Source organism: Pipra filicauda, unplaced genomic scaffold, assembly GCF_003945595.2.
Source record: "Pipra filicauda isolate LSUMZ 115617 unplaced genomic scaffold, ASM394559v2 scaffold32_size4067784_pilon, whole genome shotgun sequence".
Lineage (NCBI taxonomy): Eukaryota > Metazoa > Chordata > Aves > Passeriformes > Pipridae > Pipra > Pipra filicauda.
The window spans coordinates 3,340,174-3,362,850 of NW_024104454.1; the positions used below are offsets into that span (position 1 = coordinate 3,340,174).

The 22,677-nt window shown below is 38.3% G+C and overlaps 1 long non-coding RNA gene across 1 annotated transcript; it reads right to left on the reverse strand.

Annotated features, from left to right (window-relative positions):
- Nucleotides 1–444: 444 nt before the first annotated feature.
- LOC120323731 lies at nt 445–22,131 on the reverse strand. Its single transcript, XR_005564521.1, has 5 exons — nt 21,881–22,131; nt 18,999–19,125; nt 17,639–17,866; nt 1,957–2,043; nt 445–560 (listed from the first exon to the last, which is right to left on the reverse strand). It is a non-coding gene; the product is annotated as an uncharacterized LOC120323731 (long non-coding RNA).
- Nucleotides 22,132–22,677: the final 546 nt, after the last annotated feature.

Sequence of the window (22,677 nt, forward strand, 5' to 3'; positions counted from 1 at the left end):
ACAGCCTAAAAAGGACAGGAATTTCCAGTTTAAATAGTTTGCAGCCAGTAGCACTATCCTCCCTGCACTGAGGACTTTATTACATTTGAACTCCAGCAGACATCACCCATATAGGCATGGAGACTTGGGAGTAGATGTGCTTCCATCAGTCCTAATTTCCAGGTTAAGGTGGAGCCTGATTACATAGGGGACTGTCTAAACAACAATGACTGGGCCAGAGTAGCTTGGAGGTATCAAAGCCAGCTCCCTGCCTTAGGACATGATTTCCAGCCACAGGGTCACTGTGGTGGTTATGTCCAGCAAAGCTGAACAGAGTGAGTCACAGTGGAAATTACAGTGAAAGTCCTACTAAGTGTACTGAGTGATGTTTTGTTAAAAGGAATGCTCAAACTTTTTATTTGAGAACTGAAGAAAGCACCTTCTGGTTTTGAGAAAAAATGTAAGAGTATAGAAAAGGAGAAAAATGCTTACCATGAGAATGCAAAGATTTTCAAAAAGAAAATGCATCAGTATTTTTGTCCCAGTCCAAATCCAAGTAAAAGTTAGTTTCAATACTTTAGCTTGGAAATAAACATATAAATAAGTTATAAAACTATACGTATTCTTTATAATGCTTTCATATGAAGTTATAATAACAAGCCCATTCTTCCTGTCTTCTTTGCCAGTAAAGCCTGCCTTTGGCCAATGCATATTTTATTATTATGAAAAAAGTAATTAGCTAATTAGATGGGAGTGCTAAACTCAAGTGTCACTGAGAGGGAAATGGGAAAAACTTCCGTCTTATGAGCAAGCAATCTAGTTTTTAACAAAGTCTGAACACCAAAACTTTAGCTGAAGGCAGAGGAAGCTAGCTTCCACACATGAATGGTTTTTGCCACCTGGATTTCCATTTTCCAGTCATTGACTCTTCACTGAGTGTCTTTCAAAATCATTTCTTAGTTAATGAAACACTGGTTCCCAAAACATGAATTTTGTTATTCATCCTCATGAGACAGCTTAGCTAATTCTTTATGAATCAAACAGTGGAAAGAGATTCTACATGAATCAAACAGGTTTCCAAAGTTTCTCATAATCATATCATAATCACCTGGTGTTAGCATTTGTATATGCATATATATACCAGTGTATACAATGTGTGTGTACCTGTAACCACAGGAGAGCAATGCCCTTTAAGGAACATTATCAGAAAAATGCAAGACTTTTGTCACCTTCTGGGAGATTTTCCTTTAACTCACCGTTTAAATTTAAGCAGTTGTTTCAAAGCTAGGTTTACACCACCAGTGTCTACACAGTGCCTAGGTTAGATTCACAAACTCAATACCAGATATATAATGATGTGCAACCTTAAGATTATTTTGTTTGCCACAGCAAAGCCACTGCTGGAGGATGCCCTTAGAAACACAACAGAAAGCTGGAAAGCTTCATAGAAAAGGGAGCAAAGACGAGCTTTGAAAATGCCAAATAAAGCTGGATAGATGCAACTGAATTTCCTGAAGTCAAATTTTGGCATGGTACAATTAGCCCCCCACAAATCAAGCACACTACCTGTAACCAGAACACTTGTATACTTTGCTAAGGTGCAATAACTTTTCCACCACACAGCTGGTTCTGTGTCAGAAGAAAAATGCCACCTACAGATTTCTAACATCCATTCAGCTATAAATGTTCTTTCTGGGTCTCCTCAGTGAAATACTGAACCTGGCTATCTTACAGCCTGAACCTGTCTGTCTTACAAGATCTGATGAATCTATGCTGCAAGACAGTACTACTTAAGAAAAAGTGTTCTTGATACTGTTACAAATACTTCCAGGGTTGTGAGTTTTCCCAAAAGAGAAACTGTCTTTACAGTAACTATTGTGAGAAAATCCCGACACACATTAAGGTTTTCATATCACATCTTCCATATCACATCACATTCCACAGTATCATTCAATCTCTTTAAAATTCCCTGCTTACCTGCTTACAATCTATTTTGCAGCCGGCTCTGTGAAAGCATTGTCACTTCCTCTTCTGCCTTTCTCCTTAAGGCTGCTAGTAACCCTGCTGTGAAGGAGATGTGTGAATAATAACCTATGTATACATTTGTCCGTGATGTGATTCTGCCCAAATACTACTTTAATACACAAGATTTCTCATTTATGTAGAGCAAACACACAAAGATCAAAAATCTGTGCTCATTTCTCCTCACACACCAAACTAATTCAATCAAGTATCTGTTTTTAACTACCTCTTATTCTGGAAAATGGAAAGTAATACTGAATTTAGTGAAGTGGTATGATGCACGTCAAGTGTAGGCTGGGAAGAAACCTTTTGTAAGCTCTGTCCTAGGACTTGCAGAGTGTTGTGCCATACAACTCAAAAAAAGCAGGACCAATGAATCATAGCAGTTCAGAAGGATCTTTTCAAAATAATGTAATTCTTCATTCCAGTGACATTATAGATTACCTTTAAGAAGACACTTAGCAGGATAAATTACTTGTTGTTATCTGCAAACCAGACTTCTCACGTTCTTGGGTCCCAAATAAATACTCTTAGATTTGTAGGTTATTTCAAGATCAATATACATAGCCTCAGAATAGCAGAAAATTCGTTCATCAATATGAATTGACGAGGCCATAATCCCAAAATTGCAGTTATGCAAATTAAGAGGCTATTTTGTGTGTGTGTGTATGCATGTGCACGCATGGGTGGGTGGGTAAAAAGGTATTGGTTTAAGACTTTCTCCCTCATGTGTCTCATCATGAAATTCAAAATTTTCCAGTGTAGATCAAATCTGAACCTGCTAGAATTGAGGAAAACAAAGTCTAAGATGATAGGGGTAGAGGTTTTGAAATTACATCTTCTTTTCTGGATCTCTACTGCACTAAAAAATCAAATCTATGAACATGGAATTTTCTTGGGACATTTTTCCATTCCTTTAATGTCTGGGTTCAAAAAAGACTCCCTGAGAAAGGATCAATCCTTTGCACAGATGTGCACAGGTGTGCTATGTGGAATAGAGGGAAAGGAAAAGAAGAGGAGAACGAGCATAAAGATAAACTTAGTTTCCCTGAGAAGGTAAACATTACCTGTGAACCCCTCTGTGCACCACTGGCTTGGATAATTACTTATTTCCAGCATGACTACTTTAAGATTTACTTGAACATGGCATGGGAATAACAGACTGAGAGAGGAGCCATCTCTAGGCAAGAACATTATGCAGGCTTTTCCTTTTCATAAGCAATTAATTATATACATCTTTCAATTAGCTATCAGTTTTATACTTTTGTACTCTACTTTAAGCAGAATGAGCAACCCTTCAAAATGTGTTTGAAAAGCTAAAATACCTTTATTAAATGTAGGATTCTTTGAACATCTGTAAAAATTGAGTTGTAAATAAAAGTTCAAGATAGTTTAACTTTGAGTTTAGCAGCTGAAAAAGAAAGTTCAGGTTAATGCAGGAATTCATAGAAGTCTTATTTCAAAGGTTAAAGACAGGCATCTTACTATGGCCAAATCAGAGTATTTCCAGATGAGACCTCTGAATTAAAATGTTCAAAGCACCAAAGGACTTTCTGAAAAATAAACCTCTTGAGGGAATTTATCATTCCCTCTAAATGTATGACTACAGTCTAGGAAATCCCTAAATTCAGGGGTAAAAATATTTCTTCACAGTTTTCTCCCCTATTGTATTTACTACTATGAACAGGAAATACGCTGGAAACATTTTTTCAGCAAAAAACAATTTCACTACATAAAGCCCCACACAGATATCATTCTCCAAACATAGAAACCATTTCAACGCCAGCTTTGCAAAATCCAGAAGTAGGTAGTGTATTCATTCTGACCAGTGGTTTGAAGCTCAGAAGAATTTGTTTTTCTGAAGTTGTTACCTTGCGCTTTCAATAACTGAAGGCCCATTAGCAGAGAGACAGCTGCTCAAATGGCTCACATCCAAGGTGAATGTCCTAACCACCCGTGCCATGCCCTCAACTCAGTGTCTAGTCAAATCTTTTCTATAGTGTGGAATACCTAAAAAGAAGGGGTTTTTAATTTTTTAACATCATTTGAGGACACTCACCTAAGAAATTATATTCCCCTGTTCTCTCACTATGTGTTGATCCAAGTAAATTGGGGGTTTTTTTCTCACTGCTGCTGGCCTACCTTTTCCCCTGTCCCCACCAATTCAGTGAGCAAACCAAGAAGTCAATTATTTGCACAGCCTCATGTGAAGTTTTTCACACCAGGAATAGTGCTCCTGTTTCACTGTCTTATTTGTCCTCAAAGGTTCTTCCTTTCAGGAACCAGATTATAGCCTCATAGACCCGTAGGGTGCTACTGAAATGGCTTAAATACAGTAACTATTAAAACAAATTGGAGCACTAATGAAATTGTCTCTTTAAGGAAATCTTTTTCCATTCAGGAAGGTAAAAGGTACAGTATCCTTCTTATGATTGTGTCTGCCAGTGTATACACAATGTGCTTTTAGCCAAATTCACAAGTCTGTCTTCCCATTTGCACAATTGTTTTTCATACATTCCATGTTTACAGGCACATGTAAAACATTTTTATGAACTACTGAACAGCATCAATACCCATATATCTCACTCCCTAAAAGTAGGAGTGGATAATAGGTCTCTATTCACCAAATATTATTCATCCTACTGCAATGGGAAGCCCCCAGCTGGAGCAACCCCTGTCAGATCAGGCCTTGTCCCTTCTGCTCTTTCCAGGGCTGGTTTGCATGACCCCCAAGTTCCAGGTAGTTGTCCAGACTCCTCTATGAAAAAAGCACACCCTGCCCAGGAGGCTCCAGCTGTTCACTGTGGGAAGGACCATGTCTACACTGGCTACATGGGATTGTTTACCACATCTGTGGTAAACATGCATATGGGAGTTAAAGCCCTCATAACTTCACTACTCATTCCCAATCTGTGCCCATATTTGTGCCCATGCAACTTTTTTAATTGAAAGGCTTATCATAGAAAGACTGACCAAATCAAATGCATGGTTCTGCATTTTCTCTAAATGCATGTTCTGCAGATATTGATGTTAATTTCTAGCAGAATTATCTTCATTCTTGCTCAAAAAATCTTACATTGTGCACATCATGGACCTCCAACTGTCTGCTCAGGTTACTGCTGCCCTTTTTGTTGTTCACACTTCAATCATTTATTATTTATTCATTGCACATTGCCAGATGCTAACAAGCAAACTTTTCAGAACAAAGACTGTCTTTGGTGCCTCAGTCTACTGAATTCAGGTACTGCTGCAGTGTGGCCAGTAATCTGAAGTGTTTTCAGTCAGAGAGATCAGACATCTGGCATTTCTAGCTCCTGGCTGTGCACCCTGGGAACTGCAGCATGCAGGTGCATTCAATTGAATTCTGGGTTCAGCTGCAACTGAAGTGGGTTTGATCCACACCCAAAATGGTTCAAAGTTTAGTTCCATAACCATAAACAGTCAAGAAATGCTCACAAGGATGTAATTGTTTAGAAAGGAAAAGGTCATATGATAAATTTGTATCCAGCAAGTCCCTGGTAAAAAATGCCTCTCTTTAGTCATACTGCTCTTCTGAATTGATAATCAATGACGTTTGATTTTCTTGAGTCCTGTGTGGGTTCATCAAAGACTTTAGGCTAAAAGTTCAAGTTCATTCCATTTTCAGAAAAAATAACAGTGTCAACCATCTCAATCTTGGATTTAATTTACCAAACCTCATTTGACAATACAGAAGACTAGAACAAATGTAAGAGAAAGATTTTTTTGTGTAAAACTCTTTCTATTTCACAAAACTTTGTTCTGTTGGCTTGATTTTACTCTCAGAACAGATGCACGTCAATATGGCAATGAGTATTCCGACCAGTTAACTCACAAAGCATGCCTCTGACACTGCATGCGTTTACAACTCTACACTGTGGAAGTTACCTCTTCTCCTTAAGGAACTGGGAACACACATTGTTTAGAAAGCAAAAGATGGCAAACACAGTGCACTGAACCATAATGAACAAAATCTCATTAGTCACATCTGTCTTCAGGACAGCTCCCAATAGCAGGAGGAGGTTACACTCAATATCAGCCTTCTTCATCTGAGTACTGGAGTAAAATCAGCAGGACCATCTCTCCCCTAAGCAAATTCAGATGTCTTAGAGAAAACATCTTGTACATGTTCCCCTTTATCCCTGCCCGGTACCCGTACCATGCAGACAAGGACAGAATTAATTTTTCATTCTACATTCACAGCAAATAAAGAATACAATGTTCACTCTGCATCATTCTCATATTTCATCTTAATTATCTCTGCAAAGACTACAGAAATCATTATCTTTATTATGATGAACATCCAATTAGCATTTCCCATATAAATTTCAGATCATGAAGGGGGTTGTAATGGATAATGCAACTTCTTAATGGTCTTTCTTTTCCTAGCTGAAAAATTGAGGTGCTTAACAAAATGAAATTTAATCTGAGCCATTTTGAAACAAGTCAAGAACTTTTATTACTTGACAGGGAGGAAGGAAAGAGGAGACCGAAACTAAATCTTAGAAATAGGCATAATTTAAAAGACCTTGCTTTTCCAGCCCATTGCTCAAGCTTTCTCCTCCAGATAACTAAATACTTGTCTGGTAGGGATCAATAAGTTTTAAACTATTGTGAAAGCTAATAGAAGACATTTCTTTTATTAGTTTTACTATTTACTAAATCAAAAAATTATTCCAAGTGAACGTTCTGTTGTCTCTAATATAGCACTTCAATTGATTCCCATCCATCACATGTAGAGTGAAATTGCCAGTAATTACATCATTGCCATTACAAGGCAGTAAGGAACACGATACACCCCTGGTGCTGCTTGAGGTACAGAGGTGTGTTTAGAGATATGCCAGATGGATTCCCTTAGGATGGTTTTGGCTTGGGGAAAATTAATTCAGCTGGCAATTTTAGAAGCATCTCAACTATTATTTGCACATAGGAGCTGCAACTATAGATGAATCATGAGGTCCATAGAGTCTAGTTTGTCATCTCTAATTATAAATGGTAACTATTTCCCTGAGCCAAGAAAAAAATCAGACCTTTGCTGATGTCCTTCTATCTAAGCCAGCAGACAATTGTAGTGACACAAAGCAAAACTATACCTGGTCCAAAAATGAAGTAGGGATGAGCCTGTCTAGTCTCTTTTGTCTTTTTATTCCCTCTTTCCTTCTTTTTTTTTTCCCAGAAAAATTGTACACCTTTTCTAGCCCATGTGACCTGCAAGTAGCTCTTCCCAGTTTCTGGGAGGCTTACCCTATGGCATGAGCAAACACTCACGGGCATACACGCACACAAACACACATACTCTCTCTCTCTCCCCCTTCCTTTTCCCCCAGCATTTTCCCATTCTTCACAAATAGGTCCCAAGATACATTTTTCAGGTTCAATACCTCCTTGATGAGATATGCAAACAGAGGTGCTGCACTGGGTCCATGAATTGCAGTGAAAGAATTTGGCAGCCTTGAGATGGTCTACTTCAGAAAACGTGACCATTTCAGTAGGGAATCAGGGTAAAATGTGCCCCTAGGAAGTAATATCTTACAGTATAAGCTTTCTATTTTATAGTAAAATAATCTGTTAATTACCAAGCAAACTGTTTTACTAGGAAGGCATTCTGTTCTGAGAAGAAGCTGTTCAGTTACATATAGTGTGTTTTTCTTCAGTCTGTTCAATATTTGATTTAATCAGGACAAGAAAGAGAACTCTTAACTTTGACACTGTATTCATGGGCATGAAGTAATTGCAGAAATTTTTACTTGGCTTTGGTACTGGTACAGGCTGTTTGTCCCAAATGGTCTTGTTGCATGTAATAATTTTTTATATAAGTCTATTATTAATAATTCTTTTTAGGCCTTCCCGGGTCCATTAAGTGAAAGAGTATAATTCATGTTTAATTGTTGTTTCATTACTGTATATAGTATGATATAGGTCTAAGTTTAATTTTAGCATGCATGGTAGATGCATGATATTGAATTAAAAGAACATAATAAAGTCTGGTTACTGTAATTTCAGATTATATGTTTATTATTCATATAAATGTGTAATTCATTTCTGAATCCTTCCTTAAGCTTCATCTCAGTCATGTCTAATGGCACCAACAATTATTATTCATATCAAAAAGCATTTCTTAACATCTATTTGCATAATAATTTTCACTGGTTTTCATTTGTTTTTCTCCCTGAGAAAAAATGAGAGCATTATCCAGCTGACTATCATCTGCTTTTGTCATTTTATATGACCCTGTTTGTTTTCTTTTCTACAACTGCTGAATAGACACCATGTCTTCTTACTGAGGAGATTTTTGTGTTTCTAATATTTCTTTTATACCCTTTTCCTGACCTTTTTTATATGGATTTGGATGTTGAGAAGTAGAGTGCATCTTTTAGGTCATTATGAATTACGTTACTCTAGGGTCATGTCTCCACTGCACCATAATTACACAGCACAACTGTGTCTTTCCTTCACTTATGTATTCCTCACAGTAAGGAGATCTGTGTTTTGGATGCACAGTGACAGATTTACTGTCTGAACTGCACTTAAACCAGAATCATACATATGATGTGCTTAATTAAGGTTTACGGAAACTGAATGATTCCACTTCTTTACAAATTAACCATCAGGAATGCAAGTTAAAATAATGAAGTCCTGTATATCATGTACATTTCTTTTTAGACTGCTTTCTAATGACACTATGTAACTGTGCTCTCTGCTTTTTTTGCCCACTATTCTACTTCAATATAGTGGACAGAGAAGCAGAATTATCAAAGATTTAGATTTGGCTACATTTCATGAAAAGAATTAGTTTGGCATCCTACTAGTGCCATTTGAAAGGGGAAAACTGTAGTCTTCAGAGAACAACAGAGAAAGATGTTATAAATGCCTTAAACAGAAAAAAGCTTGTCCGAGTAGTGAATTCCCTGGTGTCTACTTAAGAGCTCATTCCAGTTAAAACTTTGTTCACATTTTTCACTTTTCATTTTTTTCAAATACATGTCACTTCACTCCATGTCTATACAGACTGGCCAGTGTTACATACAGGTTATAATCTTACTTTTTCTTTAGCCACTGAAATGAATTATTTTTCTGAATAAGGCCTCTGTCTCTAGGGTAAGGTTTTATTAACAAAGGCCAGAACAACATGCATAGATGGGTATAACAGAAAGGACATAAAATTTACAAACAAGGAAGAATATATAACATTAATTTAGGGTCTGCTTATTAAATAATGAAGAAAGAGGTGTTTATAGCTCTATAATTCTAAATGATTCTCTCTTAAATGCCCATCAGGATATATGAGAAGTTGGGACAGTTTTACTGCCCTAGCAGATAAATAACCGTATAGTCAGAAGTTCCTGATGGAAATTGCAGGAGCAAATTTATGGATGGGCATCTGCAACACAGTAGCTGATTTTTCAAGCTAAACTCATTAAGAAACCTTAATAGTGATTGGCAAGTTCCTTCAAACAGAAAGCCAAATAGGTGAACAGGAGTCTGCTTAAGAAGCTGTCATGTCATTGATTAGGAGTGAAAGGCATGTCTAATGTATTTTCTAGTAAATCTGCTTGTTGAGTAAACAAATTTAGCTATTTCACACAGAAAAAAAATATGCTCCAATGAAGCCAGGTGTTACCTGGAACATACCACAGCCTCAGCCTAAGCAGCCTTGGGCACCACCTGTGTGTGATATTTCAAAATGTTTGGAGTTTGCAAATTTAAAAAACCCTTACAGACTGCAGCCTAATGCTTAGAGCTGACGGAAAGAGCTAAGAGTCCTTGAGTTTTTTTGCATCTCTCCCATCTCCTTCCTTGACATTTTGTTGTTCAAGCTTGTCCCACTGTGAAGAACAGCCTTAGTGATAAAGATATGTTTTATTTTGATGAGAAATTACAAGATTTAACCAGTTAGAGCCTGTTTCTATGCAACTGAAGCTAATAGAAATTTGTTATTGACTTTCATAGAGATAGGAAAACAATATTAAGGATTTTAAAGTCCTTTCATCCAAAATACATAAGCATACATAAGTATGAAGCAGGCTGCAGTGGAAGCTATTTTGCCAAGCACGTGGGTTCAGCACCATACTCAGCCTTCAGGTACTTGAAGAAATCTTCTCAAGGGCCTTATAAGTCATTTGCTCTCATAAGCCATATTTTAATAATAGAAAAATGTTGGCCTACTAACAAATATTTTGCTGTTTTTTTCCCATCAGAATAATATTATTAAAAATAACAAAATGCCTTTGTATTAATAACTCTTAACACCTCCCCTGAGCAACTGTGTGCCCGTCACGTAGTCATATTTGCATAAGAGGCAAAGGAAATTTTATAGTGGAGACAGAGAAGATAGTGTAAACCTGGAAAATGTAAGGAGTTTAGTTCTTATCAACTGTGGGACAATTTTGAAATAAGACACCTCTGAAGCAATTTTCTTCCTGACTCCAACAGCTAGTGGTTCACTTGTGTGCTGGAGCATAAGGATTGTAGACAGCTTTTAAATTTTTTTTTTCGGTTGAATGCACACATAGCTGTTCTCACAATGCTTATTTTATTTGTGGTCAATTTTTGGCCCACTGACAAATATTTTTGCCGCTCTCTTCCTGTCAGAATAATGGAGTCCAATAACTTTTTTCTCTCATGGAATGCCAGTAGAATTTACACATTTGAGAAAATATGTATTCATAGAAATGCAGTAACTGTTTAACAACAGTTAACAACAACCTATAACAAAAAGTGGTGTCTACTGTGTCAGTGTAGGAGGGCATGCACATTAGCAGATGGTAATTAGATCATCTTCCAGTAATTTGATAATTAAGATACAGTGTTTGATTAAAAAGATTTACACTATAGTTTGGAGAAAGAATTTCTGTCCTGTGAAAAGCACCATGAGCTCTTTAATGAATGCAAGCAGCCTGGCTTTTCATTTTATATTTCATCTGAAAGCTCACACTGCACACAGACCCCTCACTCTTTGCTTCCCCAAATAAATCACACATTTCTGAGGAGTAGGATTTGCCCAGTCTTCTGAAATTCCTGCTAGATGTCATTTTACTTTGTCACTCAAGAACATAAACAATCTGGTGTAAGCCAGACAGACTTCTTTTTTTTTTCTTTCTATCTAGAAAAATAATATTGCAGAAATATCCCTGTTTCACAAAACTATATCAATGAAAACCTATTTCATTTAACATGAAAAAAGGCTCATTTTCTAAAGCACCTTCTAACAATGCTATCTATTTAAAAATAATCTGTTGTCTGTAACTTAGCCATCATGAGGCAGGTGGTGGAATTTCTGGCAGAGTATTTTTCTTTCTAGAACGTGCTATTTTCTAAACCAGCAATTTTCTACAATAAATATCAGACAAATTTTCAGGCATAAAATCTAAGTAAAATATTTTGTGCATGTCAGTTTGAATCTCCATATTGTATGCTCACATTCACATTGTTTTAAAATAGGATGATTGGGAAGGATTCTACTTTAACAGACTAAAGGTAGAAATACATATGACCATGTTTCGGGAGAAGTATGAATGTTTCAAGAAGAGTTCTCTAGTTTTCCCTAGTAAACTTGGGCAGGGTGCAGATAAATGAATATAATTTCAGTCATATGAGAGAAGTGAAAAGATACAGTGGCATTCTAAATATTTGGTAAACATCAGAAAAAAATAGATAAACACATCATGCAATGAGTGAGCAACTGGATCAGTTCAGGCACAAAGGATAATAGTAAATGAGTTTACATCAGGTTGGTGACCAGGCACTAATGGGGTTCTATAGGTCTCCATTTTAGGGTCAGTTCTCTTCAACATCTCCATATGAAGAGTAATAAAGACATGTGTCAGATTCTGCACCTGGGCTGGGGCAACCCTGTGTGTACATACAGACTGGGGAATGAGAGAGTGGAGAGCAGCACCATAGAAAGGGACCTGGGCATCCTGCTTGATGGCAAGTTGAATATGAGTCAGGAAAAGGTTCTTCAATCAGAGGGTGGTTGGGCGCTGGAACAGGCTCCTCAAGGAACTGGTCACAACACAAAACCTGACAGAGTTCAAGAACTATTGGACAATGCTCTCCAGCACGCGGTCAGATTCTCAGGGTTGTGCCATGCAGGACTAGGAGCTGAACTTCGATGATCCTTGTGCATCCTTTCCAAGTCAATATATTCTATGATTCTATGATTAGTTGCAGCTCAAGTTAGCCATTCATTTATAACTGTGATTTGTTCTCACAATAACTCAATACCAAATTGCTAGACATTATGAATCATCCTCAGTATTATGTTCCCCTCTGAAATAGGAAGCTCAAAAAGTTGTGCAATAGTAAATAGATTATATTTCCTATCACAACCATTAAAATCAGTCAAGTGGCTAGAACCTGGTATTTCAATATTAAGCAAACACTAATAAGGCGACAGACAAGTCATCAACATGATTAACAGGCTGACATCTTCTACTTCAGAATGAAATATCATGCTGGCAACACAGCAATCCACTGCTGCTTCCTTTGGATCAGGAGCTCTTTCAGTGAATTCAGGATTGAGTTTGATCCTTTGCCCATCAGGCCTTTTTCCCATCAGACCTTTTGTCCATCAGACCAGTCTTAACCCATATGAAAAAATTCTAATAACAGAACTCAGCATCACTAGTGAATTAATCAACTGTTAAGTACTCTGATTTAAGACTGGTCCAGATCTGTAAAATCATTTCCCAGAAAAGAAATATTATAATTACAATAATAATGGCAACCACAATAATAATATCTACCTTTACATAGTTTTAAGTTGTAGGAATCTGGCTACTTTAGAGTAAAAAAAAAAACCAGTCGGAAAGCTGTTATTTTGTATTCTCTAATAACCCTGCAATGCACCTGCTGAGACAGACTTCTTGCTTAAAGGCAACAAAACTAAATTCAAGTTGCAATATTTAATCCATAAATAATATAAATAAATAATGTCACCGCTGTGGGGTAGGGAGACATCAGAAAATATAAAACATGGGTAACTTAAAATCCAGTCAACCAAGCAGAATTTTCACTCAGACTATGATTGCTAAGAGAGTCTGGTTAAGCATCATGTAGTTTTATTCTTTTTTTTATATTCAGTCTGTTTTGCTCAGTTGATTTTTTTGCTGAAGAGAAGAACGAGCAATGTGAAATCACAGCAAGAAAAAATGGCTTTGTGGTTTTACCAAAGCCAGGATTTTCAAGATAGCTCATAAGGAAGTTTAATTTCACTTCAAGGTCAAAGTAGTAAAAATTATGGAAGACAAATGGTGCACCTTCTTACACCTCCGAGCTCTGTGGGAAAACCCTTATTTTGCTGATCTATATCAGCTATGTTTCCTCTCTTTCAAATCTCTCCAAAAAGCACCAAAATTTCATTGAACTTCATCTAGACCTTAGATTGCCAAATTGAATCTTATTCCTCTCTTTCTTTTGCCTTCTTTTCTATCTTCATTAACCACCATGTAAAAGAATCAACTGTAATCCTAAACAATAAAGAAATAATGAATTTTTAGATATGTACAATCCTCACAAACCTCTGATCATAAATGGAAACTGAAATTCCTACCCTAGCAAACCTTATGTTACCACTAAGTAAATAGTGATCACACACTTTAAAATCTGGTATGGGTCATAAAGTCTTGGCCATTCACATTAATATGAGCACGTCTGAAGGATTCTAAGAGAACTTGAAAATGTGCCATCCTGGATGGTATCCAGAAATTTATAACCTTTGCAGAAAATGTATTGTGATCTGTAAGGGAAAACTTGCAATACATATGGTTAGCACAGAATTATTTTTTTTCCTTAGATGAGCAATGAGAAAGGCAGGTTTCTCTTTGCCTCATAATTGTCAGCTTCAGTGTTGGTGAATCACAGAGTTCCAGTGAGTATTGCCATGGAAACCTACAACTAGGACTGTGCAACTTATCTTTGTTAACATATTACACTGTTTGCAATGTCCTTGTTCAATTCAAGAAGTTTAAAGGATAAGAGAAATACCTCCAGATCAGTCTCGATACAAAATCATGTTCAGACTCACTTTTAAATCAGTCAGATTCTGGTTTTCTGTACACCCACTCAATATGCATTATTTGTTTCTGAGCTATATCCATCACTATGGCTTTAGTTTAACTCTTGACATTTTATCTGCACATCTTTCCCCTTGCTTCAGAGGGGAATAAGTTATTGCATGTGGATTCTATCTAATTTGTTATCATTTGCTACATCCAAATCTATTTCTGGCTTCTTTACCATCACCTTTAGTTGTTGTCCACAGCCATAAGGTTATGCAGGTCTAGAGGGATCAGATGGAATATAAATATGATGCTCTACACCCTTATTTCATTAAATACTATGCACATGGTAGTGTTATATGAACACTGCTGTGTCCACCTGCTGTGCATGCAACCTGCTGTGTCCACAAATTTGCCATGCTTTAGTCTGCTAAAACTTTATTGGGCACAGTATGGAAACTCAATTAATACTGGAAATTACATTGCCTAATATCACCCAAGTTGCATACAATTACTTTTTCATGATATCTTTTGTTCAATCCCAGGCTAACTTAAGAGAGTAAGGTCAGTGTCCTTCCCCTTACAAAAGCCCATTGACAGGAAAGCAGGGATCTGCTGGAGAGTCTCAGTGTGGAGGCCACTGGCATGGCAACAGCTGTAACCTTTTCACCTTTTCCCAAAGCAGCTCTGTTGCTGTGTTGCAAACTAATGAATACTGAAATTTGACTGTTCGATAGATTTAGCTTCATAGCAGCCTTATTAAAATTACTCATCTTTATTCCTTTAATTGGTTTTTATGTTGGGGTTTTTTTCTTTAATTTTTCCTAGGCTCTAGGTTCCTGATCTCACAAACAGAAAACGTCATCATGCTAGGAAAAAACACCCTAGGCAGCATCTGCCTTTCACTTTTTCTGTTACTATGGAATATGGTGGAATAACATACTAAATAGGGCCCCAAAATCCAAACATAACCCTCTCTAAACCTTACCTTCCTTCAGAGCTTGACTTGACTAGATCATCTTAATACCATTCTATTCATAAATCTGTACAAGTCATTAACTTATAGAAGATGCAATACTGCCAACACCTCTGCCTATGAGATGGTTAGCAGAGTATCTTTCACCATGGAGCTGTCAACCCAATATCCGAAATGGTTTCATGTACTCTTTTCCTTTATACAGAAGATTCTACATGGGGGGGGGATGGGGGGGATTAAAAAAAAGGATTTAAAAGCAAGGAAAGAGCAGCACTTCAGTCTCCATAGACTATACTATGAATTTCACCTTAGAGACTATCCCTGTACTGTACACATAGAATCCTAGTATCATTTAACTTGGAAAAGTGCCTTCAGATCATCATATAACACATATTCCAGAAAATCATATTGTGAACAATTAGTAGAATTTTGAATTGGTTGAAACTACTTTTTTATCATCACTGGAACATAGTGTTTGGGTGGGTGGTTAGAGAAATTAAAAATTATTTTTTAGACACACTAACAAAAATTAAACTAAATTAAGCGCCAATTAAACCAAATCAAGCTAAAAGCTGGGTTCCATGGCATGTGCAGTGCTTCAAAGGAACAAGAGCATTGTTTGAGTAGATATATATATACTGCAGTATATATGTTTGATATATGTGTAAGGTCTGAGCTGCCAGCAATGTGGAGAATTTGTCTTTTGCATTCATAAAAGGTTCTTCCTGATTGTTCCCCTACCATGTTGCTGTTGGTTCAGCTTTATGCTACTCATTCTTCATCAGTTTATTGATTTCAGCACCAGCTAAAAGTGCAAGGCTCTCCTCAGGCTCTTTGACTGAAAGTTAGTGCCTGTTAATAAAACCCCCTAGAAAATGAGAAAGCATCCAAATGTGGAAAACCTGTGCATCTATTTTGAGATTCTTTATACTTTAGGTAGGCTTCTCTGTCTATTTAGAGCTCTAAAATGTCATCAAATTGGTTGGTGGTAATTGATTGCTGCATGTCATAAAATGTGCAATATATTTATTAGCAATTTTGGTCCTGAGATTGTTCCTGACAGGGTTGGGAAAGGCAGAATCCTGTTGGCTATATCCTATTTCTGAACACTCAGGTTTTGAGAAGTTACTTATGTTTCTCTAAAAGTTTAAACATTATTTATTTCTAACATAACATGATTGTAATAACTGGCTTTCTGCTAAATCCTTGTCTTATGAGTTAAGATAGTCCTCTGTGCCTTTTTTATGTGATTTATATTTGTGTACACAATTGCAATGGGTTGATCCTGGCTGGATGCCAGGTACTCACTAAAGCTGTTCTCTCACTCTTCTCTGCAATTGGACAGAGGAGAGGAAAAAAAAAAAAAAAAAAACAAAACACCAACAAAGGATTCATGAGGTGAGATAAGAGCTGGGAGAGGACACTCATCACCATCATGGGCAAAACAGACTCAAAGTGGGGATATTAATTAAATTTGTTACAAACAGGATCAGATCAAAAGAGTGAGAAGTAAAATAATCTTAAAAACACCTTCCTCCCACTCTTCCTTCCTTCCAAGTTCTACCTTCTCCCCCCCAGCAGTGCAGGGGGTGGGGAATGGGGGTTATGGTCAGTTGTTCTTTCTGCCGCTGCTGAGGGAGAGGAGTCCTTCCTCTGCTCCCGTGGGGTCCCTCACACAGCAGACAGTCCTTGATGGACCTCTCCAGCATGAGTCCATCCCACAGGCAACAGTTCTTCCCAAACTGCTGTCCTGTGGATCACTGTTCCATGGGGTGCAGTCCTTCATGAATGAGCTATACCGGCATGGGTCCCCCACAGGGGCCACAGATCCTACCCAGGAAAAACGTGCTCTAGCATGGTCCCTCTCTTTACAGGCTGCAGGTCTCTGGCAGGACCCTGTTCCATCATGGGCCTCCCACGGGGTCACAGCATCCTTCGGATATCCACCTGCTCCAGTATGGGTTCCTCCATGGGCTGTAGGTGGGTCTCTGCACCCCAATGGTCCTCCATGGGCTGCAGGGACACAGCTCCTCCACCATGGTCTGCACCATGGGCTGCAGGGGCCACAGCTCCAGTGCCTGAAGCACCTCCTCCTCCTCCTCCTTCTGCACTGACCTTGGTGTGTGCATTGTTGTTCACATGTTCTCACTCTGCTCTTCCCTGGCTGGAATTTTCGCTGCGCAAAAACTTTCTGGTCTTAAATATGTTATCCCAGAGGTGTTATTGTCATTCCTTATTGGCTCGGCCTTGGTCAGTGGCAGGAAACCCATCCTGGAGCCGGCTGGCATTGGTTCCACCAGATAGGGAAAGCTTCTAGCAGCTTCTAACAGAAGTCACCCCTGTAGCCCCCCTCACTACCAACACCTAGCCACAGAAACCCACTACAACAATTTATATAAAAAGGCATACCTGTTAAATACATCCAAGCACCTTCACAAGGTGTCATACAAACTTCAACAGAATTGAGATTGTTTACTCTTGATGATTCTAAAAATGAACATAAAATTTCACCCACACTCCTCAGTTTTTAGAAATTCCTCACTCTGATTGGTAAGAGAGACTGCAAAATCTAGTGTTACATGTGTAGGGCTACAAGACAAAGCATCACATACATAGTCAAATAAACCTGAAACTCAGATACCTGCACTTGAAGCTCCTACTGCAGTCATCCAAATAGATGGGTTTATCCATCTGTGACAGGCTGGTGTTGGGCTGTCTTCAGGCACTGTCCATCCACTTTTGCACCTGGGTCAGTCTGTTGCACCTCCATCCTTCACATCAGGGTTCTGGTCATCCCTTTCCAACTCATGGAAGAGGAAGAAGACAGGGAATGTGTTGTAGCAGTGGCTCAGAGGAACTTGCAGGCAGGCTTAAATGTCCAGGAGATACACCTATAAGTGTTCAGGCTGAAAAACTATGTCTCAAAGTGACATAGACTCTAATTTCCCAAGGTGATAACTTTGGCTGCAATTGCACTTCTAAGAGCTGCTGCTCATTCTCCTGCTTAGACCGACATCCCATTGAGCCACTCAGTTACCCTGAGGCACCTGCTGAGGTACCTGCACTATACACCAGGTCAGTAAAACCCATCTGTAAAATAATATTCTGGGACAGCATCATAAGGCTCCGTATGATGGAGCTCCTGGAAGGCTCCTAAAAGTCTGAGTGTAATGAGTCCAGTCAAGGCACTGCTGTTCAGAGCCCTGTACCTGGAAGGTAGGATCACGAAGAACTAATCAAGCAGCAAGAGCTCCTTCTAAAATTTCTAAGCCAGGTTAGAGAGCGTAATTTAACTGTGAAATTGGTCCAGGAAAATAGTCCCCTGTTTGCCCTCACTCGGGTGTCTGTAAAGAACAAGTTTAGTGTAATAGAAAGGATCTCTTTGCAGCACCACTGAGCTTCAGAATGGGGATTTTTTAACATTTTTTGCAGATTATATTCAAGTTAAATTTCAAATTGCATTTTTTTAATCATCTCATAATAAAAAAATAAATCCTACATAAACAATTTGAACAACTATGACATAAGAACAATGGCTGATGTGTTATGCTCATGCCACATAACACACATGCCAAACCTAGACAGTTCCTTAATGATACTTTCCTTTCTTACCTCTGCAGACTCCTTTTTGATTTTTATGGTAGCATTTGTCTTTTTTACCAATTTTCCAAGCTTAAGATTTTCTGATGACATAAAGTGTAGTTAATAAAGTGATAGTCAGAAGCTCTTGAATAATCTGCCCAAGGCATTTAGCAATAATTTGCTTGTTCTGTAACCTAATAACCATTTTAGCTTCAGGGTGCAATAAAACAGAAGTGCTAATTCAGTAGTGTTAAAGGAAGACTAATTGTACTGAGGACACATCCTCTTCTCAGCTTAGTCACTTGTGACCCATTGTGAAGCTACCAGAGAAGAGCCAGGCACTCTCCTGTGCTGAATTATTCATGGGCTTATCTGCTTTAAGGGGCTGATAGAAGCATTGTTCATATGGTTGTACTCACCGGAATCTGGCTATACTCTGCTCGACACAATTTAAGAAGCATTCAAGTCATGAACATTCAGATAGGGAAACATAGATTCATGTTCTATGCGATGTTCATCTGATATTAAAAAGACTGGAACATTTATCTAAAAATGAGAGAGAATGTGTGAGAAAACGGAGGAAGGGAAAGTCTCATGAGCAAATCTGTCCATGGATTGTAATCATGGCCTGCACTAAGATGAAACAACTTTCAGCTGCAAAGCTCCCTTGGTTCCATCACCTATAGGTGTGTAACGGTCCCTTTATTTCATGAGCCTTTTACTGTCATCTTTACAGGAATCCAAGAACTGTACAAACAAAAAAATATCTTCTGAAATTTGATTTCTGTATGAAAAAAAATTAAAAACTACATTACTAACATTCAAGCAGAAAGTCTCTAAATTGTTTCAGTGGCAAAACAGGATTCCTTCAAGTGCACAGCAGGTCTTACTTAAGTCACAAGAAGGAAATTCAGTCTCTGTGTACATTCAGTTCTTGACTCAAAAGCTGAACCTGGTAAGTATAGTACAATTTTTCTTCATATTAAGAGATGTGAGTGCCCATAAAAATAATTTCAAATGGTACCAAACAGTCATAATACAATAACACAATCGATCACTATTAGTCTTGGATGAAGCTAAAACAGCATTAATGAGGAGGAACACTCTGTTTTACTTCACTGTGTTTAAGCCACCCAGACATAATTATATAATTTTATTCCCTGTAAAAATTGAAGCTTAAGAAAGAAATCTTTATTCCTCTATGTATCATAAATCATTGTGCAGGGTTTTCTGTTCAGAACAGCTAGTATTTAAGGCCTTGAACATGTAGAGTGATTTAAAGCTAGTGCTTTCCATCACATTTTTATATATACTTGAATCTGAACAGGATGAAAAGCACTGGGCATATGCAGATCTTACATTCTCAACATGTTAACACATTGCATACAAGCAATTTGCTGGTGCTGCTATCTCAGGCATCACACTCTTTAGTTCAAACAATTCTTACCAGAGGCAGCCTGAAATGAGAACCAGGCAGGAGGAATGGTGTGTTCCTCTCAAATCTTACGTGCTGCCTAGAACTGTTACAAAGAAGCCATAATTTTAATATATGCACAATTCTGTTTTAAAATACACTATCTCAGGCCAAAGGGGTAAAGCTACAGAGTCTGTCTGAAGGGAGGTCCAAATTTAATGGAAAACCAGAAAATTTCACTCTACTAGAACTGTTTCCTAGCTCAGATAAACTGAATCTCCTGGTGGAACTAGGAACGTGGAGACAGAGGAGGAGGACCTAGCCCCAGTGGCTGCATATAGCTGTACATATGGATATAATATTTATATCTCAGTATTAGACTTAAAATACATTGTCTGGATTATGCTGATATGCTCTAAACCAATCATCCTGTTTAAAAATTAGCTAAATTCTTTAGCAATTGCAATCACACAAATGCAGCTGTTTGAGTGTCGCTCCACGTTGAAAATATAAGCATTTGTATTCATTAGGTTCAGAAAAAATTGCAAAACTCAAAAAACAAGGGACTTCTGCTAGGTGTTGATGTAGCCAAATATGCACCAATCCAGCAAGTCAATACATGCCAGTTTTACTTATCTCTCAGACAGAGCTGACCTCCACTTAACTGTGAAAACGTTAAAACCCTTTCTCATTGATCTGTTTGTTTAGTTTGAATTTGTCCTATTAACAGATTCTCTGTCAGTCTCATAATGGAACAAGGCACTCACTAAGAGAACCAGTAGAGAATTTCTCTATGAATTTTCAGGGCGACGCAAAGTGTAGTATTGCATGAAAGCGCTGTTTTCCAATGGTAAGAGAGGACAGCACATGCTTCCTTATGCACAACTCTCATGAGCAAAGGCAATGGTGTTTTGTAAGGAGATCAATAAAGAAGCTTGCAGCACAGAACAAAGAATGCAATGGAGACCTCATTGTCCATCAGGTTTTGCCCACCTTGAGTGACAGAATGCCACTCCATTCAGATACATTCATGTCAGGGTAACAAGCCAGTGTTACATCTTTGTATCTCGATGGCACATTATTACAAATAAACACGTCATAAATGTGAATACTACAAAGCTGAGGTTCTGCCACTACCATAGAGATGGGGCTAGGAAAATATGGGCATCAGAGTAGAAACCCAGAGATGCATTGTTCACGGCTCAGTGAGTGAATGAATATCCCCATTCTTTGAAGCATCCAGTGTTGGATTTTGCCTGGCACAAGCTTACCTGAAACTGTAGGCTTTACAAAGGTTACTCTCCTATCTGTAAAGAGCTATACAGCAGGTGCTCACATGCTGCATGATGCTCAGCTCTGCAGTCCTCTACTTTAATCAGAAGTCTCTGTGTGTGTTAGGAAGAAAACATGAGGGACAGATGCCTAAATGGACAAGGCATTGTCCTACTTCAACCTCTTTTAGTGCAGAATCTCTTGAATAACTAGTTAGCCCCGATATTTGCCCTTATTATGAAAACTCTAATGAAGATTCTTCAGGAAAATATCTATATAAAAGGATAATATTAAAGCTTCAAATCAGTTGTTCTTGTGTACAGGAACAGACTCATGAGCTCTATTTTGCAATCCAAAGGGTTCTACAATTACAAATCTTCTGTAGTCTTATTTGATCTGTATATGGATTTACATTCCTTCCATATTTTCCCCTAGATTAATTCTGTGCAGCTGGAAGCTTATCTATCCAACTGTTTCGGTAAACACAGAATTAACTTAATGGCCAGAAAGTGCCAAACACTGCATATTTAGTGCAAAGATAATCCACTGTCCACTCTGGATATTCAACTGCCAAAATTCTTCTATCATTTGTCATGTTGTCTCCCACATACTTACAATTGTGATGTTCCTACTTTCAGGTCTGAATCTATCTTTAGCCATTATGGGCATGTCCAGCATAATGTTGGTACCTTGGCTGACTTTTTACTTTGCTGTGTTGCAGCACTTTACAGTTCACCACTTCTGCTTATTCAGACAAACAGTCTGTCATATCCCTAGATTCCAGATATTTCTGTACCAGCACTATTTCCTTGTCATCATGGCTGGGCTTCGCGAACAAAGATCTGGGAAGGACTCTACCCACATTTGTCACAAGCGCGCTGGTGGCTAAAAAGGCCAATACGAGATAGACATATCCGATTGCAAAAGGCACAGCAGAAAGACTCCTTAGATGGTATCTTCTGCAAGACACAATTCTTTCTGCGTTGCCTTTTCTCCTCGAGAGTGATCCTGCGTGTGTTCTCAAAGGAGACAGCTGCGTTATAGATGGTGTGTCTCCAGGCCTCCTGATTTGAGGCCAGAGTAGACCAGTTATGTTGATCAATATGGCCAAGGCTGAGATGTTGTTTCAGGGAGTCCTTGTATCTTTTCTTTGGGGCTCCTCTCTTGCGGCAGCAGGTGGCAAGTTCACCATAAAGCAAGATCTTAGGGAGGTGGTGGTCCTTCATCCTTGTATCTTCATTCTAATGGTTGCATTGGCATTTTAGAAGAGTGCTGTATGATATCTGTGTCCAGACAATGGACCATGTTAGAATACACTGAAGAGGCTTCCCAGTTTTTCTGTGTGTTTTCCTGCAAGGAAACAAGAGCCCATGAGTGAGCTGGAGTACCCATGTCCTCTCCTGGCAGACAGG